Source organism: Neolamprologus multifasciatus, chromosome 11 (genome assembly GCF_963576455.1).
Source record: "Neolamprologus multifasciatus chromosome 11, fNeoMul1.2, whole genome shotgun sequence".
Lineage (NCBI taxonomy): Eukaryota > Metazoa > Chordata > Actinopteri > Cichliformes > Cichlidae > Neolamprologus > Neolamprologus multifasciatus.
The window spans coordinates 9013081-9035406 of record NC_140449.1 but is presented as its reverse complement, the minus strand read 5'-3'; the positions used below and the strand labels follow the sequence as shown (position 1 = coordinate 9035406).

The 22326-nt window shown below is 39.8% G+C and overlaps 1 protein-coding gene and 1 long non-coding RNA gene across 7 annotated transcripts in view; both read right to left on the bottom strand.

The window, feature by feature from the left end:
* Positions 1 to 22326, bottom strand: part of LOC146507798 (protein MTSS 1-like) — a 46547-nt gene that overhangs the window by 15948 nt on the left and 8273 nt on the right. The window lies entirely within an intron of this gene.
* LOC146507799 (uncharacterized) lies at positions 46 to 22320 on the bottom strand. The gene is made up of 2 exons (XR_014877048.1): positions 10625 to 22320; positions 46 to 10570 (listed from the first exon to the last, which is right to left on the bottom strand). It is a non-coding gene; the product is annotated as an uncharacterized LOC146507799 (long non-coding RNA).

Below are 22326 nucleotides of genomic sequence, written 5' to 3'. Positions count from 1 at the left end.
CTGAAAGACAGCAAAGAAGAAAAAACCCACGTTATTTTGTTAATAAATCATGCTAATTGTGAAAAATGTTCCTGCCAGTGAACAAACCTAAGACATTTACCTAATGATACTAATGCACAACTGCACGAGCAGTGTTCTAACCCCCTCTTCCTCCCACCAGTTTAATTTTACGAGAGCTGACAAATGATTGGGACTGAATCAAGAAAATGAAGAAAGGGAATGATGTTTGCCGATATTTGAATTCTTATTAGTAACAAACATTTTTTTCCAGTTTAGACTGGTGAAACAGAAAAAAAAAAATCCATCTGTGTCTTATTCCCGTCAGCCAACAAGACTGTTTTTGATATGAACCATCTCATACGAACTGCCATCCAAAAGTTATATTTGCAATAATTTGCTTGAGATTGAGTCATATTATAATTATATCAGAGCTGCAGCTGGACCATTTAGCAGGACCTCCAATTATATGAGTAACAGCAGAAAACGTTTAGCACAGAGCAAAAACAAAAAAAAGGAAAAATGCAGTCATGGGTCTTTAAAACAGATAAATTCTAATGTCCTAATTATTGTGAAAAGATGCAAATGAACTCCACTGACTGCAGCTCACTGGCCTTCCTGACCTACTCTCTATCTACACTTCCCCATAAAACTGTCAACACTGAGCTACCAAATGCACATACTGTATGTATATACATACATATATATATATATTTATACACATGTATTCAGGGGTAAATGTGCTCGCGGCTAATATAAGATTCCTTTAGTGCTGTCCACCAGAAGTCTTCAGGCTGGACAGCAGGCCCCTGACGCTGATTGACAGAGCTATTGTCTGGCTGCTCGGTATGACTAGCCGCTTTCTCTGTGGGACTACTGCGAGTATGTCTATGACGGTGTGTGCGTGACAGAGGGAAGTAGAGGGCAGAAAGATCCTGTATGAAATCGTGCAAAATTATCGTGATACTGTCTATGTGAGCACGGGTTTTGTGTGCGAGACTGTGATAATCTGATGTGAAGTGTGAATCCCCTCCAACAGAGCAAGCCATTCTGCTGTCAGCGTGGCCCTTACCGCGTGCAGAGACGCACGCAGAGCTGTCACTCACTCACACATTTACAGAATTGTCTTTGACTCTTAAACCCTGCACAAAACACGAGCTCTCCGACACTAACACAAAATAGCAAGAAAGAAATCCTACAGCTATAATCTGATAAAGACAGTTTGGAAATTTTACCAAGTGCATTTCAGGCTTGTCAGCATCTTGTGCTATCTGGTGTGAAGTGTGTACCTCAGATTAAGCCAGGGTGCTAAAATGCTGGGCCCAAAATTATTCTCCTGTGGAATTACTGATTAATTTAGTGTCTAAATTCAATTATTAATAATGCTGAACAATAAAGCAGCACGAAAAGTGTGTGAATCAGCAGCTTAAAGAAGTGTGGGATGTATCAGCACTATCAGCAAAGTTCTTTCGTTCACTAAGCAACAAATGTTTTTGTAAGTGCACTAGAGTGACAAAACATCTCAGTGTCATCATCACACGTGTGGTTTGTGGGGGGTTTGAAGCCACAGTCAGACAATCTGCCTTTTGTCACATACTTCTACAAAGACATGTTTTCACGCTGTTATGTTTTAGACTGCAGAACGCTGGACAGAAATACTAGGTCATTATTATTAGGCTACTCTGATTGTAAATCACCATCTAACCTTTCGACTTAACTCACTGTCCCACTGAACTCAGTCCTAACCAAATTTTACCCTCTTTCCATTCATTTATTCATCCTCTTTTTCCATGTGCTTGTTATTGCAGAGGGTGTGGCTTTTACGTGCCATGAAAGACCTTTTTGTCATCCAATATCATAATGCTCATTCATTCCTGCGTTGACTTGTTTAGTCATCATATCTATCAATCTGCCCAGCTCTCCCTTACTATGTGTGCTTGTTATTCTAGAGGGTGTGGCTGATAGATGCCACAGTTCCACAGAGAGGCCACAGCAAAAACTGGGTGGTTAGTTTCTCATTATAAAAGGTACCTTTGTGTAGTTGCAGCCCATTCTGACGAATGAAGAGTTTGCTTTCAGTTGATTAGTCCTTTGCCACAACCTCACCCACTGTTATTGGATTCAATGAGGCAAATAAGACAACCAAAATCAGCTCATGTCTCGCAACTAAAGATGAACAGACCGCTGCCGTTAGAGCCTGATATTAACTACTGGTATCAGCATTTATGATTAAAAGGTAAAGAAGAGACGGGATAAACATCTTTTAACCGGGCTATGAGTGTTGATGTTGCATAGTTTGTCAGCCAGAAGGCATTCTACGACTTGTGGGCGACGCCACAAGAACAACAAGTCGGGCAGAGCCTCAATGAGTAATCCTCAACTTGGTGTGACACTAAAACAATTATTTTATTATTTTAAACAGCGTTGCCATATTATCTTAGTAAGGGCTCACTAAACACTGCACATAACAAAATTAAAACGTTAAAATCTGAAATAAACAAAAGAATATTTTTAATCACCAACTATTAGTATCAGTAAGGTATTGGTCTTAAAAATCCTATATTGGTCAGAGTAGTTGTAATCATGCCAAAAGCATGAGGTTAACCCCAAAAATATTCAATACTAGGGGAGAAACTTCTCTTCCTACCACTATCACAGCAGGTAGCCGGTCACTGTGGCCCCTGCCTTGCCTCCTAGTTACCAAGGAAACTGTACACAATATGCATCTGTATTATGGGCGCCTATAACAATTTGATTTGGTGCCCCAGTAGAATAATAGCGGTTTCTAACATATGACACATTAGCATTAATCACTCATGCATTACATACACAGAGAAGTGTCAGGCTGATTTTCCCTGCGTGCTCTCAGGATAAAATGTCTGCTTACACACTACACATAGTCTGCTCTTTCTAGCAATGATTGACCCCTGGATAGAAATAGCTGCATTGGCAGCTCCAGTTGTCTGCGACAGACGCACACAAAAAAAAAAACAAACTTCAGCTGCGTCAATACCAGGCCATACCTCTTCTGTGTGCGTGTGTGTGTGTATAGTGGCATAGCTGGCTGTCAGTAGAAATAGCTGCTCTCTGACAAGCTTGTTTTCAGAGGCTTGTAATTATCCCTGCACCACCAACTTAACCAGTCAGAGAAACTATAGGCTTCATTCTTTGGTGAGAAAAAAGGAGCAAATTTAGCCGCAGAATGTTTCAGTATATTATTTCACAATATTTTGGTTGTGCATGGTTTGGTTAGCCATTAAAAAAAAGCCTTCCCAATCAACAAAAGAAACCAAACAGTACGGAGCGAATGAAACATCTTCATGCTGCACTTTATTAAAAGAGTTCTTGGTGTTGATTAACTTAAAAACCTCAATGAGTAATTTTCTTATTTTAAGAATCTCAACGTTTTGTCTCATGGTTTCTGATATTTCAGCTTTCGTGTGAGCCAGCCCGCAGAGAGTCTGCGAGGACATTTGTGACATTTTTCTCTCCGAGTGAGAGAGAGAGAGATAGTGTGGCAATTAGATGCCGAGTTGCCAAGTCTGTGTCTGTCCTCAACCCCCTTCCAGACTGTTCCTTGGAATGTCACACTGTGCTGACACAGGAGGAGTGTGTGCATGTGTGTTTTTGCACTTTGTCAGACTGCATTAGAAAGACAAGACTTCAAAGCGCTGGAGCACTCAAGGGTTCGTGTCTAAATGGACTGGAAACATACTGTAAAAGACACCCATCAGTTTACAGTGTTTTTAGTTGGTATAACATCGTGGAGTGAGCGTCGACTGTTTGTTTTTGATTGGCTAATCTTTGAATAAACCGACCTGTTAGATAGACCTACTAGGCAACTGTCTGAAAGGCAGCAGGCTGTGTAAAGACGGAGGGCAAACATTCCTCTCAAACAACTCTCAGGTTGCTCGTGGATTATGAAACAATCTGATGCAATCTGAAATCATCGATCGTCATGGTATCAATAATGCAGGAACCAAGATGATACTGAATGCTTCTCGGCTATAAGCCTGCAGTTTGCACCTGCAGAATACAGTACATACTAAATATAAACTTGTATGTTAAGCATTAGGTTTCTAGTTTATAATGACAACATACAGGCACACAGGAAATGCCATCTCGAGATTCTAAATAGCCCTTTTAGCCCTGTGTCAGACTGGGGACCTGTCCAGGTGTACCCTCGGTATCTAGGATAGGCTCAGCACACCTGCAACCTTGAACGGGATAAGCAAAGGAAAACAAATGGATGTTAAGCATGTGTTTAAAACATGTGTGTGGTGGATAAACGGTGTATATAACAGTTACAATAACTATATCATACAAAATAATAATAATAATAATAGTCCTATTTTTAAACTTATACCAGCTTTTCTTTAGACATGATGAGAGAATTATGAGGGAGGAAGAGAAATGGAGGGGGTGAGGGAAAAGTCTATGAAGTAAATGTTAAAAAAGCTTCTATTTATTCATTTAAAACATGAGGGATAAAAAGAGCGGTGAACCAAAAAAGGAAAGGGGAAAGTGAGGAAGGAGAGAGCATGTAGTCCTGACATGTGGATGAGAGAGGTTGGTTAGCTAAAACCAACTCTGTGCATGGGCACCAGATGGCTGCTGTTAACTACGGGGCAGTGGTTACGCTGATAAGAGACTGGAGACTGTACAGCTGGTTACACACACGCACACCCCCCCCCCCCCCCCCCCCCCCCCCCCCAGCTGGACAGAGGTAGGGTGATCTGCTCACACACACACACACACACACACACACACACAATTAAAGAACCGGAGAATAAACATCCACACTGAGTCACCTAAATCTCACATAGCTGGTGTTTTTTACACCACAGAACGAGTGATGTAATTTATTTCAGAATCATTATGGAACACCAGCTTATTCAGAAGTTTATACAACACTACTGAAACTAACCTGTATTTATATGTTTCATTCGTGACTTTTTAAACTGCTCTGACAACCTTAATTTAAAGTAGGCCACATTTACAGGGGACATTTAGTCAAATCACCATTTTCTACTCATTTACGATAGCAGAAACAGAACTAGCATGTTTTCATTACCATAGAGAACAACTCATTTTACTATTTAACTAAAGAGGAAAACAGTGTCACAAAGTGTCCGTGATTTAGTTTAAAGCTACTACTTTAACAATACTGTACAGGCTAAAAAAGAAATGAATCCGTAGACACACGCACACACAGCCCTAGATGAGCAGTTGGCAAGCCCAGATGGAGCCACCCACACAGTACAGATAGAAGCTAGGATTTCATTCACTGATTTAACTACTCTGCCAGTCTGGTACCATACTATTAGTGCCCAATTACACATTTCTGTAAGTGTAAAACTAAGTGCCTATTTTTGATGGGCTTCAATAAATGTAGGAAATAAGGGAGGTCTAAAAAAGGCGATTTAATTAATTTAACTGATAGATTCATCTAAAGATTATCTCAATAAATCTAAGTATAGCAATTAATTAAGGTGTGCTGCATGGATATAAATCAGAGTTAAGCTTGAGGGCTTATAATAGCATTTTCTCTTAGTTAGCCTGCCCTGCTTGGCTCAACTCTTCATTCATCAATAGCTGCTGACAGACAGTCAGCTCGTCTGTCTTACGCTGCCTACCCACGTACACGCACAAACACACCCTATACCGTCAGCAAGTCTAACCTCAATGGGCACCAACACATGCAGCGTGCGGGCGAGCAAACGCACGCACCTGCTTCAGTGTGACCCGTGCTGACACAGAAAAAACCCGGGACTTTCTGATTACATCTCCAAACAGCTGTCATGCAACGACAGGATAAGGAAAAAAGGCAGAAGAGGAAATAGGAAGAAAAGAAAATGGGGAGAAATTATGGCAATTATCAGACACAGTTAAATATAGTGAATGCATTATCAATGTACTCATTTCCTGGACTGGACTGTAGAGCTGTGTCACCCTTTGTAAATGTTTTGTAAAGGTCTCAGAAATATAATTATGAATAACAATTCACTTTGGATAGACAGTCAGCCAAGTGATGGATTTCTGGATTATTTAATGATATAAATATTGTTGCTTCTAGCATTAAAAAGAGATTAAAACATTTACAGTAAAATATGCTGACAGGGAAGGGCAGTAATTGGCTCAGTACTGCGTTTGCACCATCAACACTGGTACATGTATAACAAGTTTTCCACTCTTAATCCCTGAACCTATTACCACGACCTTACAGTTGACTATTAAAGGATTTACCCAGCAACAAAGAGTTTGAACTACGAGCACCATGTTCATTGAAAAAAAAAGAATAAATAAGGTGACAGGAGGGGATTAGGGAAAAAAGGAGCGTAATTCAGCACATATTATTAACTAGAGAAAAACTAACAATGCCATTGTTTAATGCACTTTAGTGAAATGAGGCAGAAAAACATCTGGAGCTTGACCTCTATGTCTACAAAGCTATTCGGGATATTAAGTATCCTTTAGAATAAACTGAATGTGTGTCAGTCCACCACTGCAATGCAGTGAAATGCTTTCTGAATAGTAATGCATTACCTTTCTCTCCTTTACGTTGCTCTTCTCTCCTGAAGGCTATATTTTGTTAATCTCCTTACGTGGTTCTCTTTTTCTCTTCTTCCTGCCCAGATCATGTTTTCCCCACCTTCCTTTCTCCCCACTCATTTGTCCTCTTTTTCTCTTTTCATCACCTTTCTGCACGCATTCCTTCTATTCTGCCACATCATCGTCAGCAACGAAATTTAAACCAAAGATAGCAAAATGTTTTGGCACTGGGTGATGTATTTGGACTTTTAAAATTTTGTATACTAAACAGAACCGAGGCTAATATGAGTGAGTGTTTTAGTATGCCACTGTAGTGCTGCAGCCTTACTACTACTACTACATCTTGTTTAAAATTTGAGTAGAAAAAGAAATCATTTTCCAGAGGAGAGCTGAAAGGGAAACAGGTGATAGGATAGGGATATATCTACATATATCTAGAGTGTGACAGTATGCCACCTTACTGCAGTTCTGCTAATGAGGTCTTGAAGCTGTAGCTAAACACGATGAGACAGCTGACAAATTCAGTGTCTCTTTTCGTTTGAATACCACAAAGCGACTGTATCCCCACCTTCCTCCCCTGTTAGTCTCCCCTTTCACTGTTTCCGCCTCACAGTGCTGCTTTATGAATGGATGCTAAAGCAATGGATGGGAACCAATTAAGATAACAAGAAAGCATAGCTCTTGCCAACACCATCCCTTCTCCTTTCACTTTTCCGACTACGGCGTGCTACGTGGATTATTTCTAATCTTCAACAATTGTTGCAAATCCAGTCCTTATTTGTGCATGAAACAACGCTCCTACTCGTTGTCAGATACATGTTCGGTGAGTTTATAAAAATAGATTATTAGCCCTATTAATAGTTTTTAAAGTATTTCAGTTTGTGCTGTTTACTTTCAAAGTATACAGAACAGAAAACTACTTATTTTTAGGACCTAAACATACAAGTATAGCTAAGTGCTTTGTGCCCAAGCAGTGGAATGTTTAAGGGTGGATGACCCAGCTAACTGACCTCAATCCAGATGAGCAGATGTTTCACTTGACACCACAAAGAAGCAAACCAGCGCCCCAAACAAGAACTTAATGAGAATGGCTTTAGTACATGCCTAGCAGAGCACTGCCATAAAGATTTCCATTTGATCAAAAAAGGAAAAAAAAGGAGGACAGTGGTAGTAGTTGTAGTACAAAGATCCAAAGATCCAAAAACTCTTCTGTCTTTAGACTTGACGTGCAGATATATATCAACTTGCAAGCTGTACTCTTACAGCAAGAGATGTCATAACGTCACATTTCGGTTTCAGCTGCAGATTGCAATGGAAACATCGGCTATTTATTCCACTGCATTCCATGTTTAATCTTTTATCTCAATGATCTTGTTGTTCACAGTTCACTCCAATCTCTCTGTGCCGTGTTTGTTTCTCTATACAGTCTGAGGCCTTGACTCCCACTCGTCTCTGATGTCTCTGTGATAGCAGTACAATAATGTTAACGCTAAGCCCGAGTTAATCCAGTCAGTAAGCAGCTGGCTAGTTCAACGAGTGGTCAGAGTTAAGAACAAAACAAACACTCAAAGAGAACGAGAGACTATCCCATGAGAAAGTACAATAAGATGAGAAGGCAGTTTGTGTATTATTGCATATGTCTTGACTCTCTTGAGGGGGAGATTAAATGATTTCTGTGGAACATTTTGTTTTGCAATGTTGCCCTTATTTTGCCTTCTGTTACACTACTCCACAGTGTGCTTTTACTTATCTTTGAAGCCTAAACGTCACCAATCATTGGGCCTCTTGCACGACAGAAGCAAGTATTACATGTTGTTAGTGTGTTCAATTAAAGTGTTGCTGCAGTAGGACTTCTGCTCAGGCACCGTGGGTTGAAAAGCCAATGCAAGTTGGTGCAAGGCAACCAAACTGTTTGATGGGACTGGCGTGAGCCTGGATGGAGGTCCTTGGATGGCCTCTATGTAGAAAACCTTTTATTGCTTTTATTTAACTTTTTATCTTGAAATCATATTTAGAATTTAAAAGGAAACCACTGTGAAGTAGATAATTTGTAGTTTTTAAGTTGAATGATGCATGAGGTTTCCAAAAATCAAAGGGTAATTGCATTAAATATTTATGCCACTTTAGCTAAAATGAATCTACAGTCCCATGCCAAACACTGGGCAATTGTTTAGTGTGCCTGAATAGCAAAAAATCAACACAATTAATACATTTCTGCCCCATTAGCAATCATCAAATGTTGTGTGAATATCTAACATATAAAAAGGCACAAAAAAGATGTATGTAACAGCTCAACAGCAGCAACACGCCTGCTGCAGTTTAAGCCACCATTGAGTGGGTTTAAGCATAGAATAGCCCCAGAGAGAGAGAAAACGAGAGAAACAAATAGAAACAGACAGAGAGACAGTGAGAATAGATTACCCTAGAGCCCACTCTGGAGCTTTTCTGGGCTTTGGTGCCCCACTTTTTTCTCTAATCTTCCTTTCTGGTCTGACACACATTCCACAGACAGATAGACAGACAGGATTTACCAGGATCGACCAATGAACTAAATTCACTGGTTGTTTTGGGTGAACGGTTGGCTCTGTATTCATGCATGCAGCACTGAGAAGCAATAGCAACTTAAGCTAGAAAAAAACCAAAAAAACGAAACAATATATGACTCAATGAAAGGCAACGTTAAAACACACATGCGCTGCAGGGCGCCTGCGTCCATTTGGAATGTGCAAAAAGTCTGACGCCACAGTTAATCATTTACAACAAACAGTTTCATATTTCCACATCAGTTTCTCAATAAACTCATGACTCGTCTGAGTCATGTTTGTCTTGCGCTCAAGACAAACAAAGTCAAAAGTTCAGATCGCAGTGTGGAGAATGTGTATGTGTACCAGTTATAAGTCAAATTATTATCAATGCAAATGAGCATTATCATCATCATCATCTTGTATCACAACAATAAAATAAATAAATAATTACACCCTAAAAGTGATTAAGAGAAAACTTTGTTACAACATGTATGTGTATAAATCATAGAGAGAAAACAGGTAATTCAACTAAGAGGGTGGAGAAGGTTTACAACAGTAATTAAGACTTTGTAGACACGTTTGAAAAAAAAAATCCTACAAGCAAAGGTATACATTAAGTATGTGTGTAAGAAAAGAGACTTTTATCTTCAACAATGGAAAGACCTTCATTGATTGTAACCTACAAACATGGTGAAACTTTCTGATGAGCACCACCCTAAAATGGTTTTCATTAACAAAGTTGCTAACAAGACAGCGACTTCACAAAGTAAAGAAGTAAACTTCCTTCTCACTTAAAACCAAACAGGAAACACAACATATGAAAAATATCTGCAATGTTTGGTTTGTCACTGTCTGCACTCAGTATGTGAATGTGCCACTGACCTCTTGTTTCCCTGTAGGGGGAGAAGCTGAGAGGCCGCTAGTCTGTGCGATACTGGTGATAATTTAAACCAGAGACGCACCAGAGAGAGTGTACTGTTCGGCAGTGCAACACAACACTGCCTTGTTTGCAGTAATGACCACCAGATTACATCTGCCATGTGTGTGAGACTCTGCATGTACATGTGTGTGTAAGAGACCCCCATAAAGTCAAAGGGTTAGTGAGGGGACTTTGTCCTCCCCGGTGCCACTCCACATATCCCTCCACCCACACAAGTAGCCACACTTCACACAAGTGCATCATTCATTCAGTCTTTTATGAAGAATCTAAGAGGGAACAAGTCAAAGAGATTACTGAATCTGGCTGCTTACTGAGTAACTTGAATGGACTGAACTTAAGCAGAATATATCCCTCAGTCGACAAGTACAGTAGAAATACTCTCTCACACATGCAGTTTTACACATAAGAACTGTTGCTAGCACAGGAACTACCTCTGTTCAAGCTTTAAATGGCCCTGAAGAATCACTGGTCTGGACTCAGTGCTGATTGAATTACAAATAAATGGCATTTAAGTAAGAAGAAAACCAGCAAGCACTAGAAAAATCTGCTATATGAGCTGACACAAAAGCATCAAAATAACCAAAGTGACATTGTTCCTGTCATTTTTGACAGGAACAATGAATCGTAAATGGTCATTCTTTGAGTTTGGTGGACAGAGTAATGGAAACAGAAAACTGAGAGGCCCGTTTAAGGGGCTACCTGGTGTAGGCAGGTCCTGCAAGGGAAAGGTTAACCTCACAATTGTTAATCACATCAAACGAATGCTGTATGACAAGCTTGTTTTGAAGAGTTTACAGCAGAAAAACCATAGTGTTAAATGACTATATATAGAAAATGTCTTATTTAAATCAAATACACCTAAAGAAAAAAGTACTTTCAGTGACTTGGGAGAACTGCATGAGCTGACACTTTGTTCAAGTTCACCTTTAATGTTAATGCTGCAACAGATGGCCCAGCTGCCCTCACAGCAACAAGCTGACACGGTATCCAACTGTGCGTGTGCGTCATTTTATGCAAATATGCAGCACTTCATTCTCAAGTATGATACATTCAAAACTGTAAAGTCTTAACACACAAGCACATTTTTCCCATTACAGATTTCTCTGTGCTGCCTCTGCACTCCTGCATCCTTCACTCTGTCCTTGAAGGAAGGATCACTGGCAGATAAAGCCACACCGTAAGTGTTGCTGTCAAAGATCAGTGTGGGTACACTTTCCCTTGACAACCTGGACATAGTCAGGGGTGAGGTTAGAGATTTAAAAAAAGAGAAAATCAGAGTTAATCTTCCTGAATGATATTTGGGCTAACTGAGACCACAGAGGGAAATTCTCTCAGTCGCAACTTCCCCGCCTATATGAATGAGTGTATTTATGTGTGTGCTGCAGGGAAGAAAGGTCAACTTTGTTGGGCCCAAGCTTGGCTGCTGGGACGTCGCCTTGTGTTAAAAAGTGCATTAAGAAGAGAAACCTAAAATTAGCAGACACAGCAACAACACATCTCTGCAATTGTGAGCTAGTCACAAAACTACAGATGTACACAGTTTCCTAGAAGTAAACAAATTAGTATGCACACACACACACACAGCGTATATGCAAATAAAACACACTTGAGTTTGACAGAAACTGACACTCATACACAGAGCATAAACAGACCAAGATCAGATCAATGTTTTCCTCAAAAACGAGGTGTACAGTGAGACAATATCAGCTAATATCACTGCTTTTTACAACTACTGGGGCTACTGAAGCTGATTCTTCACTGCTGTCTTTTGTCTTGAATAATAACAGAAAAGATTTAGAGCAGCACCCAATGTCCGATGTGCAAGTATCACTTTAACCAACAATAAGACAAACTGAGTCCTAATCGATTTGAGCCGATATCTGCAGATAGAAATGTGTAATCTGTAGGCAAAGAAGAATACTTTTGCTACTGGAAACCTTCTAGTTCCCATTTGCAGGGCAGGGCAATTGATTAACTACTGACCAATCACGTTTGATCACACATTGGTTGCATCCAGATTAAAAGTCCATGTGGTGAGCAGAAGAGGGAATGCAAATGCTGCTGAAATATAATCTAGAAACAATCGGCTATTGTCTTGTACTGGATATCAGCTGGGTACAGTGCACCCCCAAAACACTGGCTTCTGTCCACAGAGGCTATGTCATCAGAAAATAGCCAGCAGCTTCCCAAATTGATTAATTGACTCCATTTTTGTTTCCACAGAAATTTAGATTACAGTTCGCTGTATTTATTTTTCTCCCTGTGTTCTACCCCATGACATCTGCTGTATGACGTGAGATTAGAGAGAAAGACGGGAAAAAACAAACATAGGATAACTCCTGCAGTGCATCTTTTCCATCGGTAGAAAAATATCAATTTGGCAACTAACTTAGTAAATAATGATTTCAGCACTTCGGAGATAAACAGCACTGAGGTGCATTTGCCAGAGAAGTATGTTTTGAATTTGGCTTTGCATGCATGTCAGATGTTTTAAATCCGAAGCTCACTGGTCTAACCGGGTTTATGTTTAAACAAAAACAGAGAGCAAACAGCGCTAACACCCACAAACACTTGTGTAGACACACGCTGTATGCGTGCATAGGCAAGTGCACAGATGATTCTATGGTACTCTATTTGCTTCTCTACAACATACCTATTCTTTCTCATGTGACTTTCACGTTTCTGGTCCCTTAACTGTATGACAAGGGCAACTGGACAACTCTGAATTTGTAATGTTGACGTATATATACTCTATGCAAAGCAGAAGGCTGTACCTAAATATTTTAGAAAACCTTTCTTGCATTTTTGTAAGCTTGTAGCACAAAGCTCGTCCAAGGGATGAGATATTGGTCTGCACTGGACAGAAGACAGGAAACGTACATAGCCAGAGCCAGCCTGAGAACAGAACCCTCTCAGAGAGGGCATTGAGACAGTGGGTTAGTTCGGGATCTAAGGCTGCTCTGTTATGGAGGCCAAGGCGTGAACAGAAAAGGGGCAAAGAGGAAAGGCCCCGATTTTTTTTTTTGTTTTTGTATGAACGCCTGTCCACAGCAGCACACACAGCGTGTGCTTAGAGAAATGAGCAAAATACATTGAGAATTACATCAAGTCTTGTATGCAGAGCATTCCAATGTGGGTTTAGAAATCAGTGAGTCTTTGAGAAGTTAAAGCAAAAATGTTTATGTCAACTCGAATGCTTTTTGCTTTAATTAAAAGAAGCTGGGTGTAAGTCAGTTCCCAGTAATTACATGGTCCAGTGTCACTCACAGTAAAAAAAAAAAAAAAGACTGAAAAATGCAGAACAGAAGCATCATTGAGAAACAACTGGAGCATGCATATGTATCTACACTAACTCACAAAGACTTAAGAGCACAAATGTCTTGCATGCAAATGCCTACATGAACATACACACCTATAATCCCTACTGCTACTGTGTTATTGTGGAGGTCATTAATTACTCCCCTCTAAAACCTGTGATACAATATTGAATTCATTATAAACTTTTTGATGGCAAGACCTGCAACACCTGAGGTAGAGCGGGGCTGTCAGGATGTTTGTGTGCGGCACCTTTTATCATCCAAACATAGTGCTGCCTCTCATTTTGGACTGATGAGTACTAAGGTCTTTAGAAATGCCTCTGAAGCCTTTCACACAAACATCATTTGCCTTTAATTACAGGGAGGAGCACCTCTACGAGCCACACCTCCAATATCCTCTCTTTAATTGGAACACCTGCCTCAAGGTAGCTTTTTGGGGAAGATGTTAGGACACAGGCTTCCATCCAGCCTATGTTCAGATTGTGCAAGTTAAGAGTAACTACTTGTGCTTTATTTTTTAGGACCTGGATAAAAATCCAATTGCATTTTATGAGTAAATGGTGCAGAAACTTGAGATCTTGAGACTGTACATGTATTTATTGTGCTTCACTTGAACCTCTCATCCAGTGTAAAAGCCCACACTAACTGGTGACAGGGCGAAAAAGCAGCAGATGTGACGGCTTCTGCCTCGAATTAGCAGAAGTGCCAAGTACAACAATTTATATAATATCTGCTGATTTGGGGTGTGTCAGTTGTGTGTTCTTTTTTAAAGTTTTAGTTTCACAGCTTTATTATTTAAAAACAAAAGGAGTGATCACTGATAGTTATCATGGAAGAAAATACACCACCTCTAGGCTAGGAGTTATTTTGGGATGCTGAACTCATTGTTGGCACACAAAGGTCTCAGTGGAGCTAAGCTATTCCATAAGGAGGGGCAGAGCTGCTGTTAATGGGAGAGGTTATACAAGGCAGTGTAAAGAGGTCAGAAAGATGTAGCACAGCCGCTCTGTGACAACCAGAAGCAAGCTGTCAAATACACACAGATCGGCCACAACATTAAAGCCACGACTGATTTTGAAGGTCCCCTTTGTTCTGCCGAAACAGCTCTTGTCCGTGGGGACGCAGACACAGAACCTCTGGGGATGGGTTTTGGTTGGTGGCTGTAGATTCTTTGGGGTTTTGAGGGTTTTAGGTGTGGTCTGGGCTAATTCCAGCACATCCTGCGAACAATCAGTTGGATTCAGATTTAGGGAGCTCTTTGTCTTAGTCATATTCCTGGAGCTGCTATCTAGCAGTTTTTACTAGCAGTGGCGCATTGTCCTGGATAAGAAGGCTTTTGCAATTAGAGAGGGTGAGGAGTTAGGAACATCCACACAAACACCTAGACCTGACCTTTCCCTGCAAAACACTGCAATCTATGTAGATGATCGGTGTCAGTCATCTCGCCATTAGTGGTCTTAATGTTGTAGAATTAAAAGCACTGGCATTATTGTTGGTAAAACTCCTGAAACTTAAGTCTTGACAACAATATTCATACTATACACTTTTATTCTCTGAATATTTTAGACTTCTATGTCTAAGGAGAGTCCAAGAATCACAGAAGCTTTGTAAAGCTGGGAGGCTTCCAGTCAGTCTACTGGTGTTTGTGTTCAGTTGATGTTTTGTTTTTCCTCCGCTCCATGCCTGTAATTACTGCAAGTGACAGCTAAGATGGATGTCAACAGACAGGATGTGCATGAGATTTATCCTTTTAATAACAGCTAACTAATATTACACCATGGGAGTACAATAAAATATCTGGCCTTTAGGGTTAGAGCCTTAAAAAAATGTTTTCATGGAACATTTATTTTGTTTATGTATTTGATATAGATCACAGGAGGATTAAAGTAATTATAAGCTCTACAAAAGAGTTGCTAACTAATCTTTTTAGGTTATAACAGATCCAACAGGCTTCTACAAGTAAGCTTTGTGGCAGGTGTCTATTTCATCTCCACGGACTCAAACGTGTCCAAACAGACTCAACATCAGAGCTGCTGACAGAGTCACGGGGATTAACATACTGTATGTGCACAGGCTCACATCCACATGCAGACACACACTTAAACAGCACACTGGGTATGTACACACTCTACAAGTAGTGACAGAATCCTAACACCTGCCAACCTGCTTGTCAAACTGAATGGATTATTTTTATTGCTGTGAACTCTTCTGGGGAAATTAGGTGTGAGAGACAAGTGCACTGTTTCCCACACAGACCTTATTTGGACAAACTGCTAACATGGGCTAAATAACAGATATAATGAAAGACAGAAAACATGTATGGACCTCAGTAAATACTTTCCTGGAAACTTAATGGGCTTAATCACTAGTTTCATTGAATAAAACATTAACTTTATTTTGTAATCGATGGCCATTGCACAAGTCAGAAAGGAGGACTATCTAGTCTGTGCTCATTGGATAATAAGTTGTCAATGAACTTGTGGAGTCCTCGGTTTCACAATCATATCCACTCCTTGTTTGGCACATCTGATTTCAAAACACCAAGATGGCGATGAGAGAACCCCCCCCCCCCCCCCCCCCAAAAAAAAAAAACAGCTTGAGGCTTCACTAACTAATCAGTGATGTCATGGTGGCTACATCCATCTTTTATACTACCTATTATTATCTTTACCGTTTTTTTCCAAAAGAAAAGGACTACCTCTCATCACTTTGCTCGTGGACAAATATTGTTGCTCATCTTATTTTGAAAATTTTGTGAATGCTAACAAGTCAGCCTCCTTCCTGTCTGGCCAGTATGCTGTCCTTGATGTCACTGGGCTGTCTCTCCAGAGAATGCCTCACCCCACAGACCGACACTCCATCGTATTGAACTTGAGTCATGCCAAACTTACTGAGGCTGCACGCTTGTACAAGGACTGCTGTCGCCATATGCAGTCCAACACAGTGACGCTGGAGACAGCTGCGAGACAAGAGGTTCATCGAAGAGACCGCTTCACTCCAACAATATGCAGTTCTTATAAAGTGTAAACTTCTCTTTATATTATTAATTGTAACTTTAGCTTTTGGTGTCTCAATTGTTGCATACAGTGAGAACATCTCTCTGTGTAGGCCAGATGCCGCCAGCTGTTTCACTGCGGCTGCCTTGAGAAAGGTAACACAGATATACATGTACACACAAACAAGCTAAAAGACCACAGGCACACAGAAACAGATACAGACACACAAGATCTTTCTGTAAAAGAGGAAACAATGATGCATCTATAATTTGATACTAAACAGAGGGAAAGAAGATCTACATGGAAAATGGACTGTCGCTTGATGAAACAAGAGAAAGGATTATTCTCCAGAAAAGCTGTTTTTGTCTGTTCTCGTGCCCCTGTTATCGCTCTCTCTCTCTCTTCAGGGATTCAATAAGGCTTTGTCTCCTTCTTCACCAATGACCGCTACTGTTTCAAGTTTTTGCAGTCAGGAAATAGACACTCCAGACTGCCTTGTGTTGTCTCCATGGAAAGCGAAAGTTGTGCAAAACACTACGTCAGCTTGTTTTTCATCTACCACCCAGCACCTTGTTCAGAAATATATTAAAAAAAAGAGAGAAACGTTAAAGGTTAACTCTAAATCTTGAAAAAAATCAATACGAAAATCCCAATTCCAAAAAAGCTAGAGCACTGTTTAAAATGTAAATGATGATGGACACAATTTGCAAATAAATGACCTTGTTTGTATTGTAATAATGATAAAGTTCCTCAATTTAGAAATTTGACATGTTTTTATGTTGTATTGTGAACATATTACAGATTTATGAGATTTGCACTGATGATCACTGCGTTCTGTTTTTATTTACATTTTTTGTGCCAGCTCTTTTTGGAATTAGGGTTGTATATCGTTTCCATTTTGGAAGCAAACAAGCCTGTGAGTATCCGTGTAATCAAATCATAGCACCGTCAACTGGAATCTAATTTAACAACTAACTAAAAGAAGGTCACTCTTTTTCCTTCAATAAATTCACAGACACCTCTTAGTGTCAGCTTGTTTGCCAGTCTCTAGGGCACAGGAGTTCAAAACATGTTTAATCATTAACGTTTTCACATGAGTTTAAATCAAATAGAACCATTATACCTATTAGCACAAACACTGTCACACTGCTTCAAGGTCATCTCTGTAGATGCGTGCGTGCATGCGTGCGTGCGTGCATGCGTGAAGGATAAATGAAAGAGTGAAGTCAGTGAAGAAAAAAAGCTTACTAAAGAGCAATGCCTGAGCATAACTAGCATCACGTGATGAATCCTGTTTAAATACAATCGAGCCTGAAACCAATGCAATCCAGGGTAGCTACAGATGTAAGTTTTCTGTCTTCTACATTTATTTGTTTCTTATGTCTCACTGATTCTGTGTTTGTATCACCACACAGATGAATGCTTTAATGCAGATAAGTAGGTTTAACAATCAGAGACAAAAGAAATCCAACAACCTTATTGGTCCTGGTATATGTTGAATCTTTCAGCTGATGGTTTGGTCTGGTCTGCAGTGCTGATGTTGGTTTTTCCAACAGCACAGAAAATGTTCAGAAGCTTAAGGAGTAATTTATTATCTACCTTAGGATAAGAAATGCTTTGCCCTAAAACTAAAGTCAATCTTTGTTACTTTTATTAAACTTTATCCATTTGACATTCGAGTTCCTTGATTGTATTCAACTAATGAACCAGTAAGCTTAGACCTTTACAACTGTAGACAATAAACTTTTGAGTTTATTTTGGTAATACATGTGTGTCTTTAGCTTGGTTTGGTCCATGTATTACAGAAACTGGCGTAATGCTCGAGGTTCGCACGCTTTTTCTCTTCTGCTAATCTTTATCAATACATCTGGTCCTCGTCACTGAATTCAAACACTATAAATCACATTTCTACAGAAACATCTAGCAACAGCTAATAATTATATTGCTACAGACTTTCGCTGGACTACATCCAAAACTTGGCTGAAGAGTTTTATTAAACCACAATGATTAGCTCATGCAATGACTATTTACTAATGTTAACACCGGGGGGTTGTTTTAAAAGACCAGTGTGTTTTGCTTGAAACAATTACAGTATGGCTACAAAGCACTACTGAGATTTTACACAATTTCTTCAATCTAAAGGTTGCCTCAGTGGGCTTAATGCACTTTAATATCAATAAGAGCTCAGGGGAATAAGTGTAGAATAGTGTCTGAATGTAATTTGTAGCAAACATTTATTTATATAGCCACTAAACAGGCCTGAGAGAGCTACTCCAAAACCCTGTCGGCAGTAATCAAGAAACCATATGGCTACATTCTAATCTGATAAAGCAACTGACTTATCGCATGAGGAATAATAAAATATACGAGAGAAGCCAGAGTTGGTAAAAAAAATCTACTTTCCAAGGAAAATATTAGAAAAAGGTTAGATTCTGTGAAAAAGGTGCTTTCATTTTAGTGCTGGAACTCAGGGAGCTGTCAAAGGCGACCACTGTTTTACAGCTTTTTATTGCCAGCAACCCTGATCTCCACAATAACTCAGTGCGACGTTTACTGCACATGTTCATGTTCACCTCTTTAGTGAAGATGCTCCTTCAATCGAAGAATCGTTGAGGTTTTTGATAAGCAGATAGTCTATGAAGAGCATATTTCTAACAACAACAATAATACTGGTCAATCATACAAACAGATAACTTTGAGACACTTTATACAACCTAATTATTATTCCCAATGGGACAGTAAACTTCTATTTTAAGGTCTACAAAGACCATCAAGTATCTAACTCTGATTATAGAAGAGAAACAGTATAATTAAAACCTAATACCAGTGTAAGACACTACTGTGTTGTATGGCATGCTATCCTTTTGTTTCCCAACACTCCACTCACAGGGTTTAGTCCCTACCCCACAACGTCCCTCTGGGTAACATCCCCGACCTAGACAAAGCCAACCAGCCCAGCAAAATTAATCTAGACAGTCTTGATTGAAAAATGCAAATTCGATCTTCTTTAAGTCACCACTTGTTTCTGTGCTTGCTCCCCAGAGGAGGATGGCAGTCTCAGTGTGTTTTTATTGGCAAAGAAATTACCACTGGTGGTGCTGAAATCTCTTTCTAGCTCAACATTTCTCCTTTAAAACACAGGAGCATTTTGGGTTGCATCTCACACCTGCTGCTGCACATGAAAGCCATCCAGTGGTAAAAATAAGTTTAAATGGAGTCAGAAAACCCCTAACTTTATACTAGAGGACTAAGTGGATATGAAAGGATTTTATGTGCAGGGATGTGCAATGATTTGTAGGGTAATACACAGCAAACATAGTTCCATGAATGCTGTACACAGGCTGGTGGGTGTACATTTAAATGCATTATTTAAAACTAAACCTTGGATGGGGTGCTGCCATGGCTTACCTGGATCAGCACATGACAGGTTAGGTTCAAATCTGCCCCCAGCCACCCCCCACCCCCCAAACACACACACACACACACACAAACAAACTGTCCTGTTCCATAAAAACTGAAAGCACCAAAGATACAATTTGAAATGCACCTCTCACATGTCGCAGTTTTTATAAAACACCACAAAGCAAAGTCGAACCTCATGCTGCTTCTCTAATCTGACTGATAAAGCAGTCCTTTCATGTTAACGCCAATAAAAGTACCTGCTGTCAGATATCAAAGTCAGCCGGTTTTATAGATCACCCCTTAAATCTTTATATACTATAATCCTCTCAATATATAAAAAGCAATACAACACATTAACTACCCCAAAGGGCAATCGAAACCTCTCTTATTATGATTAAGACGTTAATTGACCTTTAATATAGGACAAGAAGATTGGAGTAGATAAAAAGAAATGAATAAAAGAGGTCACAATGTACTGCATAAACGTGTGGCCTCAGAAGCACCTGAAGACACACACACAGATTATGACATTAAAAAAAAATATTTACTGCATTTCAACACAAGCATCAGTAAGATCTTGAATGAGACGAAGTGAGATGTTAAAAGATTTGTTTCCCAAAAAGACCTAAAAATCTAGCCAATTTTAGCCCCTCTGAAGTCTGTATACATAAAAAAAATCTACTAAATGAAATTAAAACAAGTTTAATGGATACAAATCTGATGGTTAATGTAATCTTTGAGTCCCACTGAAAGCTAAGTTTAGCTGTTAAAACTGCACACGGTATCACTACCTTTCTTTTTCTCAACACTGAAGACTCGTCTGTGACACCTGACCTTTTTCCTGCCCACTACAGTTTTATTTAATCCATGACTAAAAACAAGTTCAAAGTCTCCTAACGTTCTCCTGCAGTTAAACTGAGCTAACCGAACACTTTCAGTGCCAACTGTCTCTGAATAATAATTACTTCAACTGTTTTAAAACGGACTGTTATCCTGAGAAATCTGAGGCAAGAAATAAGACTTGCCTAATCTCTCCTTTATCGACCATATATTACTGATAATCTGACAGCCTCCACATTTATTTGGGGCAATACAGTATCATTGTTTTTCAGAGCAGTGGAAAACTCCAAACATGTCTCTCTGTTTCTTTAATGAACGCATCAAAGTGTTTGGGAAAGTAAGGAAAACTGTGTAGATTTCAGGCTAACTCTGCTAAGGTGCAATAGCTGATGGGTAACAACTGGTGCACCACTAAAACACTTCAGTTGGAGCATGTGCTCTTGGATTCCGACATAGACATTTGACAGTTTGGCTCAAAGGGCATACCAAACTGTTTCAAAATATCAAAAGAACACATCTTTACTCAATGTTCTTCTCTCCCCATTATCTCTCCAACACATGTTGTCATTACAGCAGCTCTCTGAGCTCACTAGTGCATAGCCAATTCAGTAAAGTCTTTAATCACCACGGAAAATCAAACAACCTTGTCTTGCAGGAATACCGCCATTAGGTAGACAAAGAGTGCATGTGTGCCCATGTAGGTTTGATGGTATTATAGTTCGATCTCTATTAGTTTAAAGCATTTTTATACAAGCATTTTAGAGGATAATGCAGTGATAAGCAGATTAAAATCCCTTTGCTATAAGATACTGTCAAAGCTTTTGTAAGGTACTGACAATAATTCACACAAAAGGTTAAATATGTAACTTCGGTATAATGGATGATTTTAAATTCAATCTGTAAATCTAGGATTTGAGACTCATTAGTAAAGGTCTTATGGACAGGTTATCTACCTGTGTCTCAGACATGCAGCTGTGTATTATAACTCATTATCCATGTTTGCCTCTATTCTGAATCGCTAGGTGTTTAGTAAAGTCTGAAAAACAGAGCAACAAAAAATGAGGGGTGGTATATGATACCCCTACCATATAATACTATATATAAAGATAACAAAAATGGAAGTGATGAAAGAGCACAAAGAAAATGACGCAATGCTCTTAAGCTAACTGAATATGACTCCTTCAAAGCCAACAGATCTACTGTATGAGTTCAACACCAGAGAGCGAAGAGAGCAAAGACTCCCTGCACTCCCCCGACTCTCTCTTTAGCTCCATGCACTCTTCTCTCGTTCTCTTTGCTGTGAGTGAGGTGATGAATGTGTATGTCTATCTCAGTTTCTATTAATAGCTTGGTGCAGGGCTGGAGGTGTCAAGGCTGGGGAGGGATGAGATCTTTCACCCTCTCCCTTACGCTCTCATAAACATACAGAATTAAAGCATGCTACCACAGAGTCCAGATGTAGCCGAAGTGGGGTGTAGGTGGGGGTCTGTTGAACGGAGCAGAGAAGAGGGGGGTAGAGGTGCAAGACAAAAGCCTGCAGCAGAGCTTCAAACAGGGTACTGAGTGATTTACTACCCATATGACAGAAGCACAGCAGAGCTACACAAACACAGTGACGCACGAGTAATAAGACACATAGACTGTCAAACAATGACGCAACAGTTTTAGCCCTGTGAGCAGTGCGGTCTGTCGTGTAAGAGACGAACAGTAGGTTTGATGGAGAATACTACTACCAGCTACACACTTAAACTTCCTAC